General features: G+C 48.8%; 1 protein-coding gene across 2 annotated transcripts in view; it reads right to left on the bottom strand.

The window, feature by feature from the left end:
- The window catches only part of LRRCC1 (leucine rich repeat and coiled-coil centrosomal protein 1), a 267,597-nt gene extending 248,319 nt beyond the window's left edge, over nt 1-19,278 (bottom strand). For both annotated transcript variants that reach the window (XM_063924032.1, XM_063924034.1), the window contains exon 1: nt 17,995-19,278. The gene's annotated coding sequence lies outside the window, so the exon portion shown is untranslated. The remainder of the gene's footprint in view (nt 1-17,994) is intronic.
- Between the last annotated feature and the right edge of the window lie 736 nt (nt 19,279-20,014).

The following is a 20,014-nucleotide window of genomic DNA, read 5'->3' as shown; positions in this document are numbered from 1 at the left end:
GTTTGTGTCGGCCACTAGGGTCGCTAATCTTACTCACACAGTCAGCTACCTCATTGCGCCTCTTTTTTTCTTTGCGTCATGTGCTGTTTGGGGAGGGTTTTTTGGAAGGGCCATCCTGCGTGACACTGCAGTGCCACTCCTAGATGGGCCCGGTGTTTGTGTCGGCCACTAGGGTCGCTAATCTTACTCACACAGCTACCTCATTGCGCCTCTTTTTTTCTTTGCGTCATGTGCTGTTTGGGGAGGGTTTTTTGGAAGGGACATCCTGCGTGACACTGCAGTGCCACTCCTAGATGGGCCCGGTGTTTGTGTCGGCCACTAGGGTCGCTTATCTTTCTCACACAGCTACCTCATTGCGCCTCTTTTTTTCTTTGCGTCATGTGCTGTTTGGGGAGGGTTTTTTGGAAGGGACATCCTGCGTGACACTGCAGTGCCACTCCTAGATGGGCCCGGTGTTTGTGTCGGCCACTAGGGTCGCTTATCTTTCTCACACAGTCAGCTACCTCATTGCGCCTCTTTTTTTCTTTGCGTCATGTGCTGTTTGGGGAGGGTTTTTTGGAAGGGACATCCTGCGTGACACTGCAGTGCCACTCCTAGATGGGCCCGGTGTTTGTGTCGGCCACTAGGGTCGCTTATCTTTCTCACACAGTCAGCTACCTCATTGCGCTTCTTTTTTTCTTTGCGTCATGTGCTGTTTGGGGAGGGTTTTTTGGAAGGGACATCCTGCGTGACACTGCAGTGCCACTCCTAGATGGGCCCGGTGTTTGTGTCGGCCACTAGGGTCGCTTATCTTTCTCACACAGTCAGCTACCTCATTGCGCCTCTTTTTTTCTTTGCGTCATGTGCTGTTTGGGGAGGGTTTTTTGGAAGGGACATCCTGCGTGACACTGCAGTGCCACTCCTAGATGGGCCCGGTGTTTGTGTCGGCCACTAGGGTCGCTAATCTTACTCACACAGCTACCTCATTGCGCCTCTTTTTTTCTTTGCGTCATGTGCTGTTTGGGGAGGGTTTTTTGGAAGGGACATCCTGCGTGACACTGCAGTGCCACTCCTAGATGGGCCCGGTGTTTGTGTCGGCCACTAGGGTCGCTTATCTTACTCACACAGCGACCTCGGTGCAAATTTTAGGACTAAAAATAATATTGTGAGGTGTGATGTGTTCAGAATAGGCTGAAAATGAGTGTAAATTATGTTTTTTGAGGTTAATAATACTTTGGGATCAAAATTACCCCCAAATTCTATGATTTAAGCTGTTTTTTAGGGTTTTTTGAAAAAAACACCCGAATCCAAAACACACCCGAATCCGACAAAAAAAATTCGGTGAGGTTTTGCCAAAACGCGGTCGAACCCAAAACACGGCCGCGGAACCGAACCCAAAACCAAAACACAAAACCCGAAAAATTTCCGGCGCTCATCTCTATAATTTAACACATCTCTAATGGCCTCAATCATGAGCTGCACCCCCTTAGCAAGGGAAGCCACCCCCCTCAGCGCATCCCCATCACCGTCTGCCGTGTCAGAGTCGGTATCTGTGTCATCTTGCATAATTTGGGCAAGTGCACGTTTCTGTGGGAACATGCTAGGGGATTTTGCAGAAATAGAAACAGAGCCTGACCAAACTGCCATAGAATTCAACACCTTAGTTTCAGTCTCAGTATTAGCTACCCTAGTAGAGATCTGAGAGATCATTCCTTTGACAGAGGTTAACCACTCAGGCTCCACAATAGGGATCTGAGATAAAACATTACAATCCTGTGTACATGGAATGGATCCCTCCTGAGAGGAAACATCTTCTGCAGCATATGACACAGAGTCCCTAGACATGGCTATGGGAGATAACACCCACAGACACACACACGGAAACGTCAGACACAGTTTCCCCCCAAGTAGGCCACAGAGGGACACAGAGATTGGAGCCAACCCACACACAGCGCTTTCAGAGGCAGAAGTATTAATACTACCAGTGCTATCTGTGTGACTTAATAGACTACACAGACTTTACACAGCCTCCCCCCTCCCCCTTCTACAACCCCCTGGTACCGCACAGGATAGCTGGAATTGCTTGGAGGGACAGCTCTCCCTGTCAGTGTCTGCTGTACAGGAACTGCAGTCAGGAAAATGGCGCTGAATGCTGCTGGGTCTGCTCTGGGGAGAGTCTCCGCTCCCCAAACATGGTGCTGCTTCCCGCTCTTCATTATATTGTACTGGCCTGAGGATTTCTGCTGGCAGCGATTCGGGGACCCTGACAGGCTTTCTGACCAGTGTAGGGTGTAGTCGCTGGCTCAGGGAGTCCCTCACAGTGCCGCACTATGTACCGCTGAGCCCCGGAGAGCAGTTAATACTGCGCTCCCTACCCTGTAGCCACCATCTTCACACCGGCTCCCCACTTGCCTGGCTCTGTAAGGGGGTGGCGGCGTGCTGCGGGAGTGAGGGGTTGCCTGGGGCGGCTAACGATCATCACCCTCAGGAGCTCAGTGTCCAGTCAGCAGAGATAGTGGCTCAGACCCCGCAGGCCGTACACTACTCCCCTCCGTAGTCCCACGAAGCAGAGAGGCTATTGCCAGCAGCCTCCCTGTAAAATAATAAACTAAAAAAAAAAAAACTTTTACTAGAGAAACTCTGGGGAGCTCCCCTAGCTGTGACTGGCTCCTCCGGGCACATTTTCTAAACTGAGTCTGGTAGGAGGGGTATAGAGGGAGGAGTTAGCCAACACTCTCAAACCCTTAAAGTGCCAGTGGCTCCTAGTGGACCCGTCTATAACCCATGGTACTAATGTGGACCCCAGCATCCTCGGGGCCTAATTCAGACCTGATCGCTTCAGAAAATGTGTTAGCTAATGGGCAAAACCATGTGCACTACAGGGGGTGTGTATGTGTGTGTGGGGGGTGGGGGGAGGGCAGATGTAACATGTGCAGAGAGAGTTAGATTTGGGTGGGGTGTCTTCAAACTGAAATCTAAATTGCAGTGTAAAAATAAAGCAGTCAATATTTACCCTGCACAGAAAACAAAATAACCCAAATCTAACTCTCTCTGCACATGATATATCTGCCCCCCCCTGCAGTGCACGTGGTTTTGCCCATTCGCTAACAAATTTAATGCTGCGATCAGATCTGTCCTTGCATATTTAGATGCACAGATGTACACCAGGGAAGGGCACTGTAGCGTCATTAGCATAATCTCACAGACATAACTGCAGCAAAAGACAGAAGGGAGGCTGCAACTGCCTCCAACTCAGAATCAGATCTTATGATGAATCCCGCCCCCTCAACAGCCCCCATCGGTTAATGGTTTTCGGTATTTTGATTGTCGGGATTTTGATTGTAGGTAAATTGACAGCTTCCCTTCTGTACAGTGCATTGCTGGTATTAATCTGATACATTATCATGCATGCACTAGTTGTATTTTCTATATATATTTATCAAGGGGCCCAGACCATGCACTCTCTAATGCTTTGCTATGCCTATTTGGCTGCCACGCCTCCTCTGAAGACTGGCTACACCTCTAAACATGTGCCCCTACCACTGCATTACCCCGGTGGGCCCTTCATGCCTTAGTCCGACACTGAGCACCTCAGACCCTGGGTGTGTCAGTTGATAGACCATTGCCTGCGACATTACATGCGATCGCAGCTGCTACCACAACCACCTCTGAATCAGAACCATAATCTGCATATAACATACCCCGATAACGCCTTGCTTAATGTATGAGAGCCAGAAGTTACAATTTGCCAGGGTATGAGTCATTAGGTCGACCACTATTGGTCAACATGCATTACGTCGACATGGTCTCTAGGTTGACATGGTCATTAGGTCGACATAAACGAGGTCGACGTGGAAAAAGGTCAACATGAGTTAATTTACTTTTTTTGGTGTCGTTTTCTTTGCAAAGTGACGGGGAACCCCAATTAGTACACCGTGTCCCCCCGCATGGCTCGCTTCGCTCGCCTTGTTTTGGGCAAGGTTACTATTCCCAATCGTAGTTCACGTGGATAGTAAAGTATGAAAAAGTTCAAAAAATTACAAAAATTTGAAAAACTCATGTCGATTTTTCCCCATGTCGACCTAGTACATGTTGACCTAGTGACCATGTCAAACTATTGACCATGTCGACCTAATGCATGTCGACCTAATGACTGTTGACCGAAGTGTGGACGACCTAATGACCGTACCCCATTTGCCTGGAGCACATGCTGTGTAACGCGGAGATGAAGAGGATTATGTTACACACACCAGTGCTAACAGGAGTATACCGGTGTATGAACAGAGAGGGAAGCGAAGCAAACGAACTCACAGACAGTATAACATAACATACACAGGAGGTGATGGAATAACTAATAAACACAAAGTGAACGGAGAAGCCCAAAGGCTCAGGAATTGGGTGTCTCCCTAGTGTCAGGAATGCTCAGATGGAATAGAGCGGACAATGAAGCGAGGTGTAGTGATTTAACATGTGGAGCACCTGAAATGATGTTGCTATGAGCAACAGAAAAAACCCCAAAGGGTTACCAACGGGTGTGGGAATAAACTCCTTGGTCAGAGATAGAAATATAGACACAAGGAGAGTATCCACAATCCTAACCCCCACTTGCAGGGCACAGGTTCAGCTTACTGCCACTAAACTGACACCTGGACGCCCTGCACAGTGAGGGAGGATTAAGCAAGCAGGTCTGATAGTACAGCCGCAAACCTGCTGGGTTCACAGAATAGCAAAAGAACCCCAGCAGGTCAAACAACTGACTCCAGTCTTACTGCTAGGTCCGGATTGGCAGAATGAAGTACCGAATCCCAAGGCCTATTCGCAGTAAGCAACAAGTAAATACAAAGTCACACAGTACTAGCTAACTCTCTGGAACTGACTAACAAACAAAGATTCAGCAGCATTTGCCTAGCCTGAGAGGATGGTTTATATAGCAGGTGCTGTCCACGCCCCACTCAGACCTCACAGACTGTGAGCACAAAACCAGCGCCGGATTCCCTGCCGTGCACAGAGCCTGTAACCACTACACAGTAAAAACCCGGACCGGAGTATCAGCTGCGCTCAGGTTACTTCGCTAACACTTGCCTCCCGGTTGCCATGGCGACGTGGCAGCACAGAGCAGGAGATCCTAACAGTACCCCCCCTCTGACGAGGGGTCAAAGAACCCCTACCACCGGGTTTATCGGGGAACTGCGAGAAGAAAGAGCGTATCAGTCTGGGGGCATGAAGATCACAACTGCGCACCCACGACTGCTCCTCCCGGCCATACCCCTTCCAGTGCACCAAAAATGACAGCCGACCCCGAACCATCTTGGAGTCAAGAACCCTTTCAACCACAAACTCCCTCTGACCCCGTATCATAAGAGGAGAAGGTCTTCCACTGGAAGAAGGATTACTAACCGCCAGTTTTAAAAGGGAACAATGAAATGTTTTATTGATACCCAATGAACGGGGCAGATCTAACTGAAATGCCACCGGATTGATAACCCTGGTGATCTTATAAGGGCCGATGAACCGGGGGCCTAACTTATGAGATGGCTGTCTCAACTTCAAATTCTTGGTGGACAACCAGACGAAGTCTCCTAATTTGAAGCTGCAGGGTCTACTCCGCTTATCAAAAACCCTTTTGGTCACTAATGACACAGACACAAGGGCTTTCTTCACTTTCCTCCAAATACCCCTAAGGACCGAAACAACAGAGGAACCACCAGGCGTGGAATCCAGGGGGTCAAAAGAATTGGCCTTAGGATGATGCCCATACACACAAAGGAAGGGAGAGATCCCTGTAGCAGAGTGAGCCGCGTTGTTATAGGCAAACTCCGCCATGGACATGAGCAACCCAGTCAGTATGACACTTGGAGACATAACACCTGAGGAACTGCTCCAAGGACTGGTTCACCCTCTCAGTCTGCCCATTAGACTGTGGATGGTAGCCTGACGACAAGCTCACAGAAATCTGGAGATCAGAACAAAATGCCCTCCAGAATTTAGCCACAAACTGGGATCCACGGTCAGAGACCACATCAAGTGGCAACCCGTGGAGGCGCACAACATGCTGCATAAATAACTCAGACAGGCGTATGGCCGATGGCAACCCAACCAGTGGAACGAAATGCGCCATCTTCGAAAACCTGTCAACGACAACCCAAATGGCTGTCATCCCCGAGGATTTGAGCAAGTCCACCACAAAATCCATGGAAATGTGGGTCCATGGCTTAGACGGAATAGAGAGTGGATGTAATGGGCCGACAGGAACCCCTCTAGGAGTTTTATTTCGGGCACAAACGTCACATGCCCGAACCCACTGATCCACATCCCTAGCCACCGAGGGCCACCACACCGCCCTAGACAGCAACTCCCGAGTTCTGGCAATACCCGGATGCCCTGCCGACCTCTTGGCATGGAATTCCAGGAACACTCGCTGTCTTAACCTAGGAGGCACAAACAAGAGACCTACCGGAAGGTCTGGAGGAGCCTGCTCCTGTGCTCTAAGGACTAATGACAAGAGGTCCTGGGTAATGCCCACTTTAATACATGATGGGGACACAATGGGCAATGGCTCCTTGGTGGTCTCTTGAACTGGAGCAAAACTCAGCGAGAGCGCATCAGCCTTGATGTTTTTTGACCCAGGGCGATATGTTATCAAAAAATTAAAGCGAGCAAAAAACAAAGCCCATCGTGCCTGCCTGGCATTGAGCCGCTTCGCTGACTCTAAATATGCCAGATTCTTATGGTCGGTGAGAATTGAGACCACAAACTTAGCCCCCTCAAGCCAGTGTCTCCACTCTCCGAGTGCATCCTTTATAGCCAACAATTCCCGGTTACCCACATCATAATTCATCTCGGCAGACGAAAGTTTACGGGAAAAGTAAGCACAGGGATGAAGGCGATTATCAGACACCCCCATCTGAGAGAGCACTGCCCCAATACCTATCTCAGAGGCATCCACTTCTACCACAAAAGGACGCTCTGGATCTGGGTGTCGCAGCACCTTGGCCGAGACAAATGCCCTTTTGAGACGGCAAAGGCCGCTTTGGCCTCACAAGACCAGTGAGCAACATCCGCCCCTTTCTTAGTGAGTGCCACCAAGGGGGCCACTATAGACGAAAATCCAGCGATAAACCGTCTATAAAAATTCGCAAAGCCCAGAAAACGCTGAAGCGCCTTCAAACTAGTGGGCTGCACCCAATCCATGACTGCCTGTACCTTAGAACCCTCCATTTGGAAACCTTCTGAGGAGATAATATACCCTAGAAATGCGATTTGCTGGACTTCAAACTCGCACTTCTCCAGCTTCGCCCCAAGCTGGTGGTCTCTGAGTTTCATGAGGACTAAGCGTACATGCTTCCAATGTTCCTCCAGGGAATGAGAGAAGATTAGGATGTCATCTAGATAAACAACTAAGAATCTATCCAAATATTCCCTGAGCACATCGTTCATGAATTCCTGGAAGACTGCCGGGGCATTAGAGAGCCCAAAAGGCATCACCAAATATTCATAATGCCCTGAGTGGGTATTAAAGGCAGTCTTCCATTCATCCCCCTCTCTTATTCGGATTAGATTGTAAGCACCGCGTAGGTCAATCTTAGAAAAAATGGTGGCGGTACGAACTGAAGCTGGTCAAACAAAACCGAAATGAGAGGCAGTGGGTACGAGTTTTTAATCGTTATACGGTTCAATTCCCTGAAGTCGATGCAGGGTCGCAACGAACCGTCCTTTTTACCCACGAAGAAGAACCCCGACCCAACTGGGGACTGTGAGGGTCTGATAAATCCCTTAGCCAAGTTCTCCTGAATGTACTCTGCCATAGCCTGAGTCTCAGGACGTGACAGGGAGTACAACCTGCTCTTGGGAAGCTTAGCATCCGGCAACAAATCAATGCCACAGTCATAGGGGCGATGGGGAGGTAGTACCTCCGCAACTTTTTTGGAGAACACATCCGCAAAATCTGCATAACATCCTGGCAATCCTGGCAAACTTAGCTGCGAGAGCCTGACTGGAAGGCTCAAGCAACTCCTGAAACAATCACTATCCCAACTAAGAATCTCCCCAGAGACCCAGTCAAATTGAGGGTTATGGGCCCTTAACCAGGGTAACCCCAAAACCAATGGGGCAAAAGAACAGACAGTCACATAAAAAGACAATTTTTTCAGAGTGTGTGGCTCCAATAAACAAAGGAATTTGGCTGGTGCAGGAGGTAATTTTACCCTGGGACAATGGTTCCCCGTTTAACCCACATATCTCAATCTCTGATGCCAAAGGTAGTGAGGGAACAGAGTGTTCCAGGGCGAATTGACGGTCCATGAAAACCCCATCGGCCCCACTGTCAACAAAGGCCTCAGTCTTGACAGTTTGACCGAGGATCTCCAAAGTCACCGGAATGAGAAAAGTCTTTTTGGGAAATTCTGACTTCTGGCCTGACAGGATATTTCCCATCACCCCCAGGCCCTGAAGTTTTCCGTTTTTTTCTGGGCATGATACAGGTTGAGTCTCCCTTATCCAAAATGCTTGGGACCAGAGGTATTTTGGATATGGGATTTTTCCGTATTTTGGAATAATTGCATACCAGAATGAGATATCATGGTGATGGGACCTAAATCTAAGCACAGGATGCATTTATGTTACATATACATCTTATACACACAGCCTGAAGGTCATTTTAGCCAATATTTTTTATAACTTTGTGCATTAAACAAAGTGTGTCTGCATTCACACAGTTCATTTATGTTTCATATACACCTTATACACACAGCCTGAAGGTCATTTAATACAATATTTTTAATAACTTTGTGTATTAAACAAAGTTTGTGTACATTGAGCCATCAGAAAACAAAGGTTTCACTATCTCACTCTCACTCAAAAAAGTCCGTATTTCGGAATATTCCGTATTTCGGAATATTTGGATATGGGATACTCAACCTGTACTACAACATGACCTTTATTCCCACAGTACAAACACAAACCCTGCTGTCTCCTCCGCGTCTTCTCACGCGAGGAGAGGCGGGTAGCCCCAATCTGCATAGGCTCCTCGGAATGTTCCTCAGAGTCTGAGGTTCCCTTGGGAAAAAAGGAAACTGCGGTCTCTCTTTCAAGCCTACGCTCTCTCAGCCGTCTATCCACCCGGATGGATAACTGCATGAGCTGATCTAAGCTATCAGGCGAGGGATATTGTACCAGTTGGTCCATTATCTGGTCAGAAAGGCTCCTTCGGTACTGGTTTCTCAGGGCTAGGTCATTCCACTGGGTATCATGAGCCAACCTCCGAAACTCCGTACTATAAACCTCAGCTGGCCGTCGCCCTTGATTAAGAACCGTAATCTTAGCCTCGGCTGAAGCCATCTTGTCAGGGTCATCATACAAAATGCCCAGTGCCGTAAAAAAAGCATCAACACTTTTAAGCGACGGACAGTCAGGCTGTAACCCATATGCCCAGACCTGTGGGTCTCCTTGTAGCAAGGAAATCACCATGCCCACCCGCTGAATCTCCTACCCAGAAGACTGGGGCCTAAGCCTGAAATATAGCTTACAGCTCTCCTTGAAACAAAAGAACTGCGAGCGATCTCCAGAAAAACGATCCGGGAGATTTACTTTCGGCTCCTTAACCCCTGAACTTGCCGCTGCTGCTGCGGGAGCTCCGCTAGCGGCCTGCGGGGTGTTCATTTTAATGGACATCTCATTAAATTGTCGAGTCAGGACTTGCACCTGATCGACTACCTGTTGCAAAGTATTTTGAGGGGTATGCTCCATATTCCCACAAAATTTCAACAGGAGTAGGGCTGCTGAATATGTTACACACACCAGTGCTAACAGGAGTATACCGGTGTATGAACAGAGAGGGAAGCGAAGCAAACGAACTCACAGACAGTATAACATAACATACACAGGAGGTGATGGAATAACTAATAAACACAAAGTGAACGGAGAAGCCCAAAGGCTCAGGAATTGGGTGTCTCCCTAGTGTCAGGAATGCTAAGAGCAACAGAAAAAACCCCAAAGGGTTACCAACGGGTGTGGGAATAAACTCCTTGGTCAAAGATAGAAATATAGACACAAGGAGAGTATCCACAATCCTAACCCCCACTTGCAGGGCACAGGTTCAACTTACTGCCACTAAACTGACACCTGGACGCCCTGCACAGTGAGGGAGGATTAAGCAAGCAGGTCTGAGAGTACAGCCGCAAACCTGCTGGGTTCACAGAATAGCAAAAGAACCCCAGCAGGTCAAACAACTGACTCCAGTCTTACTGCTAGGTCCGGATTGGCAGAATGAAGTACCGAATCCCAAGGCCTATTCGCAGTAAGCAACAAGTAAATACAAAGTCACACAGTACTAGCTAACTCTCTGGAACTGACTAACAAACAAAGATTCAGCAGCATTTGCCTAGCCTGAGAGGATGGTTTATATAGCAGGTGCTGTCCACGCCCCACTCAGACCTCACAGACTGTGAGCACAAAACCAGCGCCGGATTCCCTGCCGTGCACAGAGCCTGTAACCACTACACAGTAAAAACCCGGACCGGAGTATCAGCTGCGCTCAGGTTACTTCGCTAACACTTGCCTCCCGGTTGCCATGGTGACGTGGCAGCACAGAGCAGGAGATCCTAACAGATTATTACTTCATATTTGGATACAGCAGCAGAACACTTTTCATCTCTAATTTATGAATGCCAATTATTTATTTTGCTTCAACTTAAACAAACGAGCTCTCCCAGTGGAGAAGTACTTTAATCACCACATTTTCATATTAAGTGATAAATGTGTGTTTTGTGATTAATTTCTCAGAACAGGTGTAAATATGAATACACTAACATTATATTAATCACTGGATATTGCACATTCATCTGCATGTGGTTATTCCTGCATTCTAATCATGTAGCATTAGAGAGGGTATAATTATTTTCTCTAACGTCCTAGAGCAGGGATGGGGAACCTTCGGCCCTCCAGCTATTGTTGAACTACACATCCCAGCATGCCCTGCAACAGCTTTAGCATGGCCAAATAGCAAAACTGTAGCAAGGCATGCTGGGATGTGTAGTTCAACAACAGCTGGAGGGCCGAAGGTTCCCCATCCCTGTCCTAGAGGATGCTGGGACTCCGTAAGGACCATGGGGATAGACGGGCTCCGCAGGAGACATGGGCACTTTAAGAAAGACTTTAGGCTCTGGGTGTGCACTGGCTCCTCCCTCTATGCCCCTCCTCCAGACCTCAGTTTGATACTGTGTCCAGAGGAGATGGGTGCGCTGCAGGGAGCTCTCCTGAGTTTCCTGTAAGAAAGTATTCTGGTTAGGTTTTTTATTTTCAGGGAGCCTGCTGGCAACAGACTCCCTGCATCGAGGGACTGAGGAGAGAGAAATAGCCCTACTTCTCTGAGTTTCAAGGTCCTGTTTCTTAGGCTACTGGACACCATTAGCTCCAGAGGGATTGGTACGCAGGTTTCATCCTCGCCGTCCGTCCCAGAGCCGCGCCGCCGTCCTCCTCGCAGAGCCAGAAGATAGAAGCCGGGTGAGTATGAGAAGAAAGAAGACTTCAGAGGCGGCAGAAGATGTCTGATCTTCATAGAGGTAACACACAGCGGTGAAGCTGTGCGCCATTGCTCCCGTTCACCTCACACACTCCGGTCACTGTAAGGGTGCAGGGCGCAGGGGGGGCGCCCTGGGCAGCAGTATAAACCTCTCCTATGGCAAAAGCATATATATATACATGTACAGTTGGGCACTGTACATGTATATAATGAGTCCCCGCCATGTTTTGATAGATTTTGAGCGGGACAGAAGCCTGCCGCCGAGGGGGCGGGGCTTCTTCCTCAGCACTCACCAGCGCCATTTTCTCCACAGCACAGCGCTGAGAGGAAGCTCCCCGGACTCTCCCCTGCTTACTGACGGTGACAGTGGGTTTTTCAAGGGGGGCACATAATTGGCATGTATAAAGTTTTAACAGCGCTACTGGGTAAAACATTCTGTGTTTTTTCCTGGGTCATATAGCGCTGGGGTGTGTGCTGGCATACTCTCTCTCTGTCTCTCCAAAGGGCCTGGTGGGGAACCTGTCTTCAGAAAAGAGCTTCCCTGTGTGTGTGGGGTGTGTCTGTACGCGTGTGTCGACATGTATGAGGTTGAAGGCTCACCTAAGGAGGAGGGGGAGTGTATGAATGCAAGGTCTCCGTCGGCAGCGCCGACACCTGACTGGATGGATATGTGGAATGTCTTAAGTGCTAATGTGAATTTATTGCACAAAAGATTAGACAAAGCTGAGGCTAAGGAACAGTCAGGAAGTCAAACCATGCCTGTCCCAATGTCGCCGAGTCCTTTGGGGTCTCAGAAGCGCACACTATCCCAAATAGTTGACACAGATACCGAAACGGATTCAGACTCCAGTGTCGACTACGATGATGCAAAATTACAGCCAAAAGTGGCTAAGGGTATTCGATATACGATTATTGCAATAAAAGAGGTTTTGCATATCACAGAGGAACCCCCTGTCCCTGACACAAGGGTACACATGTATAAAGAGAAAAATCCTGAGGTCACCTTTCCATCCTCGTATGAGCTGAACGAATTATGTGAAAAGGCTTGGGAAACCCCAGACAAGAGACTGCAGGTTCCCAAAAGGATTCTTATGGCGTATCCTTTCCCGCAAAAGGATAGGATACGATGGGAATCCTCTCCTAAGGTGGACAAGGCATTGACACACTTATCAAAAAAGATAGCGCTGCCATCCCAAGATACGGCTACCCTCAAGGATGCTGCTGATCGCAAGCAGGAGGTTACCATGAAGTCCATTTACACACATTCTGGTACAATACTTAGACCGGCAATGGCGTCGGCCTGGGTTTGTAGTGCTGTGGCTGCATGGACTGATTCCTTATCAGCGGAGATTGAGACCCTAGATAAGGATTCCATTTTAATGACCTAGGGCATATAAAAGATGCTGTATTATATATGAGGGATGCTCAAAGAGATGTTTGTTTACTAAGTTCCAGAATAAACGCTATGTCTGTTTCCGCTAGCCGAGTCTTATGGACCCGACAGTGGACGGGGGATGCAGACTCGAAGAGGCATATGGAGTTTTTGCCTTACAAAGGTGAGGAGTTATTTGGAGAAGGCCTCTCGGACCTCGTCTCCACAGCTACGGCAGGTAAATTGAATTTCTTGCCTTATGTTCCCTCACAGCCTAAGAAAGCGCCTCATTATCAAATGCAGTCCTTTCGTTCGAATAAAAGCAAAAAAGTACGTGGATCGTCCTTTCTTGCCAGAGGTAAGGGCAGAGGAAAAAAGCTGCACACAGCTAGTTCCCAGGAACAGAAGTCCTCCCCGGCCTCTGCAAAATCCACTGCATGACGCTGGGGCTCCCTGCTCCCCTGAGGGAGTCCGCTCCAGTGGGGGCACGTCTTCGACTTTTCAGCCACATCTGGGTTCTCTCACAGGTGGATCCCTGGGCAATAGAAATTGTTTCTCAGGGATACAGGCTGGAATTCGAAGAGGTCCCCCCTCGCCGGTTTTTCAAATCGGCTATGCCAGCTTCTCCCTCAGAGAGGGAGTTAGTGTTAAATGCAATTCAAAAATTGTGTCTTCAACAGGTGGTGGTCAAGGTTCCCCTACTGCAACAGGGGAGGGGATATTACTCAACCCTGTTTGTGGTCCCGAAACCGGACGGTTCGGTCAGACCCATTTTGAATTTAAAATCCCTGAACCTATACTTGAAAAAGTTCAAGTTCAAGATGGAGTCGCTCAGAGCGGTCATCGCCAGCCTGGAAGCGGGGGATTTTATGGTTTCCCTAGACATAAAGGATGCGTACCTTCATGTTCCAATATTTCCACCTCCTCAGGCGTTCCTGAGATTTGCTGTACAGGATTATCATTACCAATTTCAGACGTTGCCGTTTGGGCTTTCCACGGCCCCGAGGATTTTCACCAAGGTACTGGCGGAAATGATGGTGCTCCTGCGCAAGCGAGGGGGTCACAATTATCCCATACTTGTACGATCTCCTCATAAAAGCGAGATCTCGGGAGAAGTTACTGGACAGCATGTCACTTTCATTGAAGGTGTTACAGCAACACGGCTGGATTCTCAATATCCCGAAGTCGCAGCTGGTTCCTACGACGCGTCTGACCTTCTTGGGCTTGATTCTGGACACAGACCAGAAAAGGGTTTTTCTTCCGAAGGAAAAAGCTCAGGAACTCATGACTCTGGTCAGGAACCTATTGAAGCCAAAACAGGTGTCAGTGCATCACTGCACTCGAGTCCTGGGGAAAATGGTGGCATCATACGAAGCCATTCCCTTCGGCAGGTTCCATGCGAGAACCTTCCAATGGGACCTGCTGGACAAGTGGTCCGGGTCACATCTACATATGCATCGGCGTATCACCCTGTCCCCCAGAGCCAGGGTATCTCTCCTGTGGTGGCTGCAGAGTGCTCACCTCCTAGAGGGCCGCAGGTTCGGCATTCAGGACTGGATCCGGGTGACCACGGACGCAAGCCTCCGAGGTTGGGGAGCAGTCACACAGGGAAGAAATTTCCAAGGTCTTTGGTCAAGTCTAGAGACTTGTCTCCACATCAACATCCTGGAGTTGAGGGCAATATACAACGTCCTACGTCAAGCGGAGGCATTACTTCGCGACAAATCAGTTCTGATTCAGTCAGACAATGTCACCGCAGTGGCTCATGTAAACCGCCAAGGCGGCACAAGGAGCAGGGTGGCAATGGCGAAAGCCACCAGGATTCTTCACTGGGTGGAGAATCATGTCAGCGCACTATCAGCAGTGTTCATTCCGGGAGTGGCAATTGGGAAGCAGACTTCCTCAGCAGACACAATCTGCATCCGGGAGAGTGGGGGCTTCATCAGGAAGTCTTCGAGCAGATCGCAAGTCGGTGGGGACTGCCCCAAATAGACATGATGGCGTCCCGTCTCAACAAAAAGCTAAAAAGGTATTGCGCCAGGTCAAGAGATCCTCAGGCGGTAGCTGTGGACGCCCTGGTGACACCATGGGTGTACCGGTCGGTCTATGTATTTCCTCCTCTTCCTCTCATACCCAAGGTGTTGAGAATAATAAGACAAAGAGGAGTGAGAACAATCCTCATGGTTCCAGATTGGCCACGAAGGACTTGGTATCCGGAGCTGCAGGAGTTGCTCACAGAAGATCCGTGGCCTCTTCCTCTAAGACAGGACCTGCTGCAACAGGGGCCCTGTCTGTTCCAGGACTTACCGCGGCTGTGTTTGACGGCATGGCGGTTGAACGCCGTGAAACGCTAGCGAAATAAAAGGCATTCCGGATGAGGTCATTCCTACACTAATAAAGGCTAGGAAGGACGTGACATCAAAACATTATCACCGAATATGGCGAAAATATGTTTCTTGGTGTGAGGCCAGGAATGCTCCTACGGAAGAATTCCAGCTAGGCCGTCTCCTTCACTTCCTACAAACTGGAGTGAATTTGGGCCTAAAATTAGGCTCCATTAAGGTTCAGATTTCGGCCCTATCCATTTTCTTTCAGAAGGAATTGGCCTCTCTTCCTGAAGTACAGACGTTTGTGAAGGGAGTACTGCATATTCAGCCTCCTTTTGTACCTCCGGTGGCGCCTTGGGACCTTAACGTGGTGTTAAGTTTCCTTAAGTCACATTGGTTTGAACCACTCAAAACGGTGGAGTTAAAATATCTCACTTGGAAGGTGGTCATGTTGTTAGCCTTAGCTTCGGCTAGGCAAGTTTCGGAATTAGCGGCTTTATCACATAAAAGCCCCTATCTGGTTTTTCATATGGATAGGGCCTCAATTCCTACCTAAAGTGGTCTCATCCTTTCATATGAACCAGCCTATTGTCGTGCCTGTGGCTACACGTGACTTGGAGGATTCCGAGTCCCTTGATGTGGTCAGGGCTTTGAAGATTTACGTGGCCAGAACGGCTAGGATCAGAAAAACAGAGGCACTGTTTGTCCTGTTTGCAGCCAACAAGGTTGGCGGCTCTGCTTCAAAGCAGGCTATTGCTCGCTGGATCTGTAACACGATTCAGCAGGCGCATTCTACGGCAGGATTGCCGTTACCAAAATCGGTTAAGGCCCATTCCACTAGGAAGGTGGGCTCTTCTTGGGCGGCTGCCCGAGGGGTCTCGGCACTACAGCTGTGCCGAGCTGCTACTTGGTCGGGGTCAAACACCTTTGCAAAGTTCTGTAAGTTTGATACCCTGGCTGAGGAGGACCTCCTGTTTGCTCAATCGGTGCTGCAGAGTCATCTGCACTCTCCCGCCCGTTTGGGAGCTTTGGTATAATCCCCATGGTCCTTACGGAGTCCCAGCATCCTCTAGGACGTTAGAGAAAATAAGATTTTAAACCTACAGGTAAATCTTTTTCTCGTAGTCCGTAGAGGATGCTGGGCGCCCGTCCCAAGTGCGGACTTCTTCTGCAAGGCTTGTATATAGTTATTGCGTACATAAGGGTTATGTTATAGTTTCATCGGTGGTGGACCGAGGCTATGTTGGTTTTTCATACTGTTAACTAGATAGTATATCACAAGTTATACGGTGTGATTGGTGTGGCTGGTATGAATCTTGCCCTTGGATTACCTAAAATCCTTTCCTTGTACTGTCCGTCTCCTCTGGGCACAGTTTCTCTAACTGAGGTGTGGAGGAGGGGCATAGAGGGAGGAGCCAGTGCACACCCAGAGCCTAAAGTCTTTCTTAAAGTGCCCATGTCTCCTGCGGAGCCCGTCTATCCTCATGGTCCTTACGGAGTCCCAGCATCATCTACGGACTACGAGAAAAAGATTTACCGGTAGATTTAAAATCTTATTTTAAAATGCACTGTAAAATATTCTTCGCCACAGTAAGCTGCTGCATGTGCTTTGTTTTACTGGCTAAAAGGAACGTAAGTTTAACATACTTTTTATTTTGTAGACCGTACTGTTTGCAATCCATGAATGTCTTAACATCTTTGTTTTAGGATTTGCTCACTGCAGACTGCCATATTTCTTTGTTAGTATGTCCATTATTCTATGTCCATTTCAGGTAAGACATAAATAAAGAAATATAAATAATGCAGATGGGGAGAAAACTCAACAATGGGAGCGCAAAAGATTATTAATCAAGCAACAAAAAGATTTGTTTAAAAAAAAGCATCAATTTAATATACAATCATAAATTCCTAGACACACAATTCTTCCATCTAAAGCAATAAAAAATGCTCCTTTGTATAGCGAATAAACACAACCAATATCAGTAGTAAGGACAGTGAAATCGCTATAAGGGCCATTTCTAGACAAATTGCCTCCCACTGCGAACAGTAAAACTTCCACGCGCCCATCAGCCACGTGGACGTTTTTAAAATGAAACATTTGTGCATGCCAAGCACAAAAAGGGGTGGACCTTGCTACAAGGGCCTTGCATGGAAAGACTACCTTACACCCCAGTTTTTGACCCTGCACCCCCAGACATTGGCCACCACAGGGGGAAAAAAAATCCAGATTTATGCCCCTTACATTATTTTTCATTTTTATCTCCTTATTGTAATGTCCCTTACACATTGAGCCACACACCGTAATGCCCCTTACACATTATGCTACACACCGTAACGCCCCTTACACATTATGCTACACACCGTAATGCCCCTTACACATTTTGCTACACACCTAACTGCTACAGATGGAGCTGCACTCATCTAGTGCGGCTCCATCGCATACATGCACTGCCAGCGTGACTAGGCGTTCCGTCCGCCTAGCCCCGCCGAAGTGCACAGAGACGCTCTCCCATTCTAGAGAATGGGGCGCATCTCCGTCACGGACGTGCGCGTGCCTCGGGCAGAGATGCTCTCCCATTCAGGCACAGACAGAGCCACGATTGGCATGGCTCCATCTGTACTTACACATTATGCTGCACACCTTAATGCCCCTTATAACATTAAGTGCCCCTTACACCTAATTATGCCCCACACAATAGTGCCCCATGACACCATATTATGCCACACACAGTAATGCCCATTGCACGATATTATGCCCCACACATTGCTGACATTAGGACATCAGGGCTGTCACGGACCTGGGTTGAGAGAGTTGAGAACTCTGGGATTCTTCCGATGGTCGGGAAGTAGAACCATAGTTGGGTCGAAATAGAGACGGCCGAATGTAGGTCTTCCTCATGCAGGATTAATAGATAACTTAATTTTGTGAACGATGCTGGGTGCACTGAATGAGGAATGAAACGATGACTTGAGAACAGTGCTGAAGAACACTGAACGAAGAAGTGAACGATGCTGAAGCCACTGAAGAGGTGAGTGATGACTTGTGAACTATGCTGAAGAACACTGAATGAGAGATGACTTGTGAACAATGCTGAAGAACACTGAATGAGAGATGACTTGTGAACGATGCTGAAGAACACAGAATGAGTGATGACTTGTGAACGATGCTGAAGAACACTGAACAAAGAGGTGCGGGATGACTTGTGAACGATGCTGGAGAACACTGAATGAGAGATGACTTGTGAATGATGCTGAAGAACACTGAATGAGAGATGACTTGTGAAGGATGCTGAAGAACACTGAATGAGAGATGACTTGTGAATGATGCTGAAGAACACTGAATGAGAGATGACTTGTGAAGGATGCTGAAGAACACTGAATGAGAGATGACTTGTTAACGATGCTGAAGAACACTGAATGAGAGATGACTTGTGAACGATGCTGGAGAACACTGAATGAGAGCTGGAGACTAAGCTGAGAGACACGCTGTATGCTGTAATCTCTGTAGTCTGTGAGCTGAGAAACACGCTGTATGCTGGAAGCACTGGGATCTGTGAGCTGAGAGACACGCTGTATGCTGGAAGCACTGGAACTCTGTAGCTGAGAGACACACTGTATGCTGGAAGCACTGGAATCTGTAGCTGAGAGACACACTGTATGCTGGAAGCACTGGAACTCTGTAGCTGAGAGACACGCTGTATGCTGGTAGCACTGGAAGTCTGTAGCTGAGAGACACACTGTATGCTGGAAGCACTGGAACTCTAGCTGAGAGACACACTGTATGCTGGAAGCACTGGAACTCTGTAGCTGAGAGACGTGAGCCCATAGGCGTGCACACGGGGGGTGCCTGGTGCACACAGGCACCCCCTAATGTCCGGCACCCCCTCACACATGCCTGCTGCTTATGCGTGCTGATTCCTCCTTTCCCCCCGCCCGCACTGCAGCTATCGCCGGCCCTATAATTTCACGCTGTACGCAGCCGAGTAGGGCGGCACGCATAGAGGGCGCTCTGGCCGCGACAAGGTAGCCAGCATCGTCTATAATAACGCAGCAGCTGCCAGCCTTTTCACTGCTGGCGCTGCTGTCCCCCCATCTCACGATGCTGCCCTTTTAGATGTAAATGTACGGCATGACGTCACTCCGCTCTCCACAACAAGTGCAAAATGAGCTGGGACGGACGCCACTTGAAAGGAATGGAGACGTGTTTGAGTGCAGCGCGGGGGTTGCCTGTCAGCTTCCCGCAGTCTCGTGGGGCAGCATGGAGCCTTTAGGTTAGTTGAATGCAGGGATGGACTGGCCACTGTATCTACTGGGAAGATTACTGGGAGGCCGATGTACAAGTGAGGCCCACCTGTCTGCCGTGTGGTTTTTTTCCCCACAAGCCATGACAGGCAGCCGAGGGTGAGCAGCGCGGCTAGGCTGTGTGAAATGACAGGCAGCCAGTGGAGACAGTACACCTAGGGCTGACTCTCAGTGGCTGGGATGACTATAACAGTACACAGGGTGGAGGTGGGTGGAGCTAAGCGGACAGGACAGCCAGGTGGGTTGAGAAGCCGGGAGACCGAGGAGCAGAGAGGAGAAGGGAAGCTGGATTCATCTGAAGACCGGGAGAACAGGGCTGATCAGAGGGGTACAGCTGGAGCTAATGATCGTGGCTGCAGCCTGCTTCTCACACACAAGCAGATGTCTGCCTGAGATTGTGAGTAAAGAAGCAGCTCAGGGCTGGGATCATGAGCACCAGCGGGCCCCTCTGTCAGCCTTAGGCACTAATCATTAGATTAGGGTTTTAGATGGAGGTTGTGTGACCCTCCCCCACCA

This window comes from Pseudophryne corroboree, chromosome 5, assembly GCF_028390025.1.
Source record: "Pseudophryne corroboree isolate aPseCor3 chromosome 5, aPseCor3.hap2, whole genome shotgun sequence".
NCBI lineage: Eukaryota > Metazoa > Chordata > Amphibia > Anura > Myobatrachidae > Pseudophryne > Pseudophryne corroboree.
This window is presented reverse-complemented; position numbering and strand designations above follow the sequence as displayed.